This window comes from Chenopodium album, chromosome 4 (assembly GCF_948465745.1).
Source record: "Chenopodium album chromosome 4, dcCheAlbu1.1, whole genome shotgun sequence".
Taxonomy (NCBI): Eukaryota; Viridiplantae; Streptophyta; class Magnoliopsida; order Caryophyllales; family Amaranthaceae; genus Chenopodium; species Chenopodium album.
In genome coordinates this window covers 67,333,126-67,340,481 of record NC_137837.1, presented here as the reverse complement: position 1 = coordinate 67,340,481, position 7,356 = coordinate 67,333,126, and the positions used below count along the sequence as shown (strand labels likewise).

The window sequence follows — 7,356 nt, the reverse complement described above, 5'->3', positions numbered from 1 at the left end:
CTACCTTCATTGCTTATTATTTGCAACAAAGGAATATTTTATGTCTTACAAATAATACGTCTTTTGTCGCTAATAATAAAAAACGGAGGTAGTACAACAAATTACAAAATTAAATCAACAATAACTTATCATTAAGTTCGTTTTATAACAAAATATCTTGAATTTTATACTTATACCAATGACGAGGTCATTGAATAATTATATTCAATCCAAATTAATTACAAAGGGAAACAATTCAAGGTTTATGGGGGTTATATTTAAAAAATGAAAATTAGGTTATTATTCGTGCTATTATTGATATGACTTTTTACAACGATTTTATTTTTGTTGGAAATTTCTGATAGATTTTTTAAATTCGCCAGAAATCACCTACATAATTTAAATGTGTCGGAAATTTGTACTTTTATAAAAATAAAGATACTACACCTCTTTATTGATAGGAATGGTCGTAGTACAAGCCTTGAGTACTATTGTAAATTCATTTGACCCATTGATCTTAAATTTTTAAGATGGGTATCAATCATATTTTCTTATCAATAGGCTTTAAACCATTTTTGTGTGTGGACTCCAACATCATTTTATTTACAAAGGCCTTTCTTGAGAGGCGGATAACTAACACTTCTCTCACATTCATGTTTGACATTCTCTCTAATTGGTACCCATACCTCAAGCATGCATATATTCTTATTCCATTGTAAGCTTTGTCAATTTTACATTGTAGGTCACATCACATGGAACTAATAGAGTTGGCTCCCCACAGGCCACAATGTAGATCAACTAATAGATTTTGCAATTAATTTGCATAATGCTTCTAACCAAAACTCTATAGTTGATAGATTATTGTTGGTTGCCTCATGAAAATTTTAAAATTATATGTATACTCCCTATTTCACAACATCATACAATAATCATTAGAAAACACTTTCATATTCTCCACATGCACTATGAATATATTGTCACACTATTGCTACTCATGAAACATCAAATTAAATAAAAAATTGTTATGCAAGTATCATAAAAGTTTGTTTATTATATAGCAATTAGACATTATTTTGTAACATCATTCCTCATGATTATTAGTTGCCATCACCATGATATTGAAGTTTGAAATAATCTAGATTGGATCCAATCTCGTCAAGTGATTTAGAGGATAATGTTTCGATGAGTTCCTCAGTTGAGAATTTCCTATAAATAGGTGGATTTTCATCTGAAGTTAGTTCCTTTAATGGGCCATGTATCTTCTCAGATGAGATATCACCCTTAAAGAAAAATGCAGTAGAAAACCTTGGTCTAACACTTTTCGCAATCACTCTATGACATGCACCTTTTATTATATCATTAGTTATCATCTATAAGATATAAGATAGGAATTAAAAGTAGTGAATCACATCAATATAAAACTTAAAAATTACACACTAATCAACAAAATTGAAATTTTAATAATTTAATTAATATGGTGAGGAAAAAAAAACCTAAAGCATATTTCCAAAATTAACAATCAAACCACCATCAATAGGCTCAATATTAACCCATTTGTTTTCATGAAGAACTTGGAGTCCACCAACATTGTCTTGTAAGAGTACTGTGATAAATGATACATCAACATGAGCATTTATCCCCAGTGTTAATTTTGGTTCTGGACATGCTGGGTAATAGCTGTTAAGTATGGACCAACTTTTTGTATACTTTGTCATCTTTCCAAGACATTCGGGTTCAAGCCCAAGACCTAATGATATTAACATAAATATCCGATCACCTAGCTTATGGATATGTTTAATGTACTCCAATGTTAATTCCCTGCAAAAACAATTTATCATATATATATAAACACTCATAATCAACCATTAAATTTGAATAGTAGGTACATAGTTTATGTGTAACCCAATGTTATTAAAATCGCAATTCGGATTGTAGAATCGTACGATTCTACAATCCTAATCCACCTAAATGATGTAAATTTCTGGTAGAATCATTATGTTGTAGAATTGCTCATAGAATCGGTAGAATCGGTTAGAACCGGTGGAATCGGTACCGATTCTACGATTATATACCGATTCTACTCCTATAAAAAAACCTGATTTTTCCAAACCCATATCTTTTTATTATGAAGTCGGAATTAGGCTTATAATATGTCATTGGAAAGCTCTTGAAGTCTACTTTCTAATAGAATTGGTTTTGTACCTATATCAATTATATATTTTATGTTATAGACTAAAGAGTGTAAGGGTGTCATTGTTGAACCTAACTTTAGTCAATGACTACATATTATTCAATCTAAATCATAACAAAGCTTATGAAACATCAATTTAAATAACTTTTAAGATTCTATCCAACCATTTAAATTTTTTGGGCATAATAATGTATTCATGAGTCTCATGAACTCAACTTTGAGCATATAAAAAACACTTTTATAACATGAGTTTGTTATAGGTGTCATTCTTTAGCTATCTCGTTAAATGAACTAAATTGACACTTAGTTTTCTATCATTATTGGATTTTTTTTATTATTATGCATGGGTTTAGGGAAAACAACTTTATGAGTCAACAACGTTATTTTTTTTCATAATTTAACAACAACTGTCATGTACTCGATCTCATGGTTAAGAATGTGTACCAATAATTCGACTTTATAGTTTATAGTGTATTGTTTAAGTTAAGCGCGTGTGAAATTACTTGAAAAACTATTTTATGTTTGTATGTCAATATTATGTTATTAACAATATATATTATTATCATTCTCATTGCTATAAAATTATGTATGTAGTCATTTGTTACATTTTGAAGCCCAATTTTACATTTTGGTAGAATCGTACGATTCTACTATTCGATTTTACCGATTCGATTCTACCCCACTCACCGATTCAAAGTAGAATCCCGATTATGATAACTTTGGTGTAACCACTTATTTATTAATTAAATTTAAAAATAATTATATATGTATTTTTTTTAATAATAAGTTCTTCAATATATACGTTAACGGACGACGATTTGGATCTTGACTTCTTTTGGATCTAGATCCACATTCACCTTTTTAAAAATTTCTGATCTAGATCTAAATAATTTGGACCCACATGTAACATTTTTCTTAATTTTTTTTAAAAGAAAAACAATTATCTTAAATATTTCTTTGAAAAACAAAGTGAAAATTTATTGTTAAGTTCATTTATTTAACTTACACATTTATGCTAAATTTTTAAAAATATTATACAAAAATTAATATTTTTTAAAAAAGAGCTTGAGATAAATCAAATAAGACCTCAGATGACTATTTTTTAATTTAGTAAGAATAAATCATAAATTTAAGTCGAAGTAATTTATTTGAATAGTTCCCATAGTAAGAAAGTATAAACTAAAAAGAAACGGAGAAGGTATATATTAAAGAAACAAAATATTTAAATATAAGGATATGTTGTATTTTACCACCCACAGATAACCCACTTATTGATATTATGACCAATTTTTTTTTAATACCACCCAAAAAAGGAAAAAAAAATTTCACCACCATTTAACACTTTTCGTTAAAAAAAATTGTTAAATCTAACATTTGTTTAAATTTTTTTTGATTTTCGTGCTTAAAACATGTTATTTAGAGATTTTGCGGTCATTTTTTCCCTAGGTCTGATTTGATTTGAGGTCACAATTTACTAAAAATGTTTGGGAATGCCTTGTTTTGCATACTTAACATAACTCGGTTTGCGTGACATATACAACAGGATATTTTCGAATTTTTTTTTGCAAATGTTAACTCAAATCGGTTTCAAAGGAAAAATGGTCCCCCAAATCCTCTTAAACACTTGTTTTTGGCACGAAAATTGAAGATTTTTTTTGTTAAATGTTAGATTTAACGGATTTGGTGATGAAATCATTTTTTTTGTCTTTTAATTTTTTGGTGGTATTTTAAATAATTTTATTTTTCCGATGATACTATCAATAAGTGGGTTATTTGTGGGTTGTAATATTAAATACAAAAGTTCTTAAGTATAAATAACAATACAAGAATCACATAAAATATTATTTTTTTTATTTTTTTTTATTTGAAAAGTCAAATTATATACTATATTAATTTTACACAATAAAAAAAAATCAATGGGTTGGATCTGGATCTCAAATATAATTTTTATCACAAATAAATTTGGATATGTTAGTTAAGTGCATAATTAGAGGATTCTGTAATAGTAAAATAGAACAAGATTCTTTGAATTTGAATTTGAATTGGATTCGGGAACCATTACCATCCCAAATTTCCGTTTTGATCGATTTATACTTACAAAATTTTTACTTGTTTTAAATTTTGCAAAAGTATAATTAACGATATTAATGAAATAAAATGTGCATTGACAAGTGTGAAAACCTGAGTAATTAATTTAATCAAAGAATTATATTTGATGAAAACTAACACCAACTTTGTAACTCAATTTCTTAATGATAAATAAGTGTACGTAGTGTGACTATGTAAGACAGATATAAACTTATATTACCTGCATATAGGAGCCAATGACTCTTGAGGATCAACTTCACCGCTAGTATGTTGGGCATTGACATACAAAGTGTCTCTCCAATTCGCAGCTTTTGATTGATATAAGTCATGGTTGCTAAAAAATTTCACGGGCTTTGATTGATAATCCCGACTATAGAACTTTTTCTTAGTTTCAGCATCTTGTTCATGAAACATTCGACTTTGGTTAATCATTGCTTCCAACAATTTCTTAGGAATCTCATGGTTTATCACTTGAAAAAATCCCCATTCCTTTGCTGCTTCAATAATTTCCTTGGCAATAGAAGCAATTCGATCTTTATTTTCACCAAAATAAGAAAAGTCTATTATCGGCACACTGATATTTTTAGAACATGTACCAAAATCTTTTAAACGTTCCTCGAGTGGTCTGACAAACATGCTAGGAATTTTTTTGATACCTGCATCTACAAGCCCTTTAACCCCAAGTTTTCCTTCATCGAATGCCTTCAGTTCATTAATTCGATCATAGCTACTTTCTACTTCATTTGTGGCATGATTATCCATTATATCTTAAAACGCTTCTTGGATGAAATAACTTTAAAAGGATTTTTTTTTTTTTTTTTTATAATTGATGAATTATTCTTTGAATTATATAATATTATTGGTAGATCAAATGCATGAGGAAATCATGGGCTGATCAACTTGCTCATCCATGTGAATCTCATTAATTGGAAATAATCAATAAACAACTAAGCTAGTGTATGGCTGGTAATCACCTTGCTTATCCATGTGAATCTCATTTATTGGAATAACTATATAAGATATTGTAATTAGTTTGGTTATCCATGTGAATATCATTTATTGGAACAACTAAGCTATTGTAATCAATTTGCTTATCCATATGAATCTCATTAATCATAAATAATCAATAGACATTTAAGCAAGTGCATAAGAGGCACGAGGCCATTTCTTTTATCATGTGAGATAATATCTGCAAACAAACCAATCACAACTTCTTGCTTAGAGCAGTTTGAAATTGGTTTGACTTGCTAATTAATAAGTTGACAAGTCTACACACTCTTCACGCTATACTCAATTAGAGTGATTACATGATATTCTTTTTTTGTTTTTTAATTTTTTTTTTTTAATTCAGCACTTTGATGGCACAGAATTATATGCTCTTGAGTTAAATTTGTTAAAATATTATGTAACTGGAGTTTTTTGGGAAATTGAAAATGATAATAAAAAAATTGATAGTAGATGAATAGTTTATGTTATAGAATGCCTAAGAGTATAAGATGTAAGAGAAGACATATATTAAAAAAGTGTGAGTAGGTAAGAGTAGAGTTGTCAAAAGCTGACCCAAACTGAAATACCAACCCGAACCCGAATATTAACTGACCCGTCTGAACCCAAAAAATTGATGACCCAAATCTGACTTGAAACTAACCCTAGACCCGAGATGACCCGAGTATTTGAGACCCGAACCCGAACATGAATCGACCTGGAGATGACCTGACCCGAATATAACTCGTAAATTATTGACCTGAACCGAACCCGACCTAAACCCGTTTTAATCCGTTAAAACCAAAATTTAACCCGACCCGAATTTAACCCGACCCGTTACTAATCTGCTGACTAGTTACAAACCCGATCCAAAATTAACCCGACTTGTTATTGACTCGACCCAAATTCAACCCAACTTGTTATTGACCCGACCCGAATTTTACCCGACATATTATTAACCCGACCCAAAATTCAATCCGATCTGTTATTAACCTGACCCAAAATCAACACGACTTGTTATTAACCCGACCTAAATTCAACCCAAATTATTCCAGATCCGATTTCAAATCACCTTAAATTCAATTTAGACCGCCTTATTATTATTAATGAAAGAATTTTGTCTAGGGAGACCAAGTCGGTCCGGGCCAGCAAAAGAAAGAACCATCATCCCCAAATTTAAGAGTTAAATATAGTATATATTTGTTGTATGGTCAAAGGAGATAATTTTTTCCTAAATTATAAGCTATAGTTTACTAGTATGTAGCCATATATATTGTTATATGGTTAAAGGAAATAATTAGCTTGATAAAAATGATAATTATTTATTTATATTTAGTTAGAGTTTAGCCTATAATGATTGACAAAGGCATATACATTCTTTATTTAAATTTACTAATTACGATTTACGAATACTACTACTTTTTAGGTGCAAAATTAGGAAAATTTGTTAGGAACTACACGCTTAATAGGGGTATTTGGAAACAACTACCCACTAAAAAATTTTATCAAAAAAACTACCCCTAAATTTTAAAAGTTAGAGTGGCACTACCCATTTGCATTTTCCGGCGAGAATGTCCGGCGCATGAGCCCACTTTTTCAATTTTTCTCTGAAAAGACACGATGCAATGACAAATTGGACAATAATTCGTAACTCTAAGATAACCAATTTGAATTAAAAGCAACAAATTCAACCCAATTTCAAATTATCCCCGATTTCTAAGAACCCGAATTTTTTAATCGTTACGCCCTAACATCAAAATTCATAATTAATTGATTAAAAGAAATGAATTACCTATGAATTGCATACCCTACTTGTTTTCACTTCTTCAATTAGGAATTTTCAAAAGAAAAATTGAAAAAGTGGGCCCCACACGTCAGACTTTCTCGCCGGAAAATGCAAATGGGTAGTGCTACTCTAACTTTTTAAATTTAGGGGGTTGTTTTTTTGATAAAATTTTTTAGTGGGTAGTTGTTTCCAAATACCCCTATTAAGGATGTAGTTCCTGACAATTTTTCCGAAGCAATTACAGTTTACGAATACTACTACTTTGTAGGTGCATGTGCATTCTAAATGTAGTCAATTACGGTTTGCAAATACTATTGGACCTTAGACT

At 29.7% G+C, this 7,356-nt stretch overlaps 1 pseudogene; it reads right to left on the bottom strand.

Annotated features, from left to right (window-relative positions):
• Positions 1 to 1,076: 1,076 nt before the first annotated feature.
• On the bottom strand, positions 1,077 to 5,020 carry LOC145628057 (1-aminocyclopropane-1-carboxylate oxidase homolog 4 pseudogene; annotated as a pseudogene).
• Between the last annotated feature and the right edge of the window lie 2,336 nt (positions 5,021 to 7,356).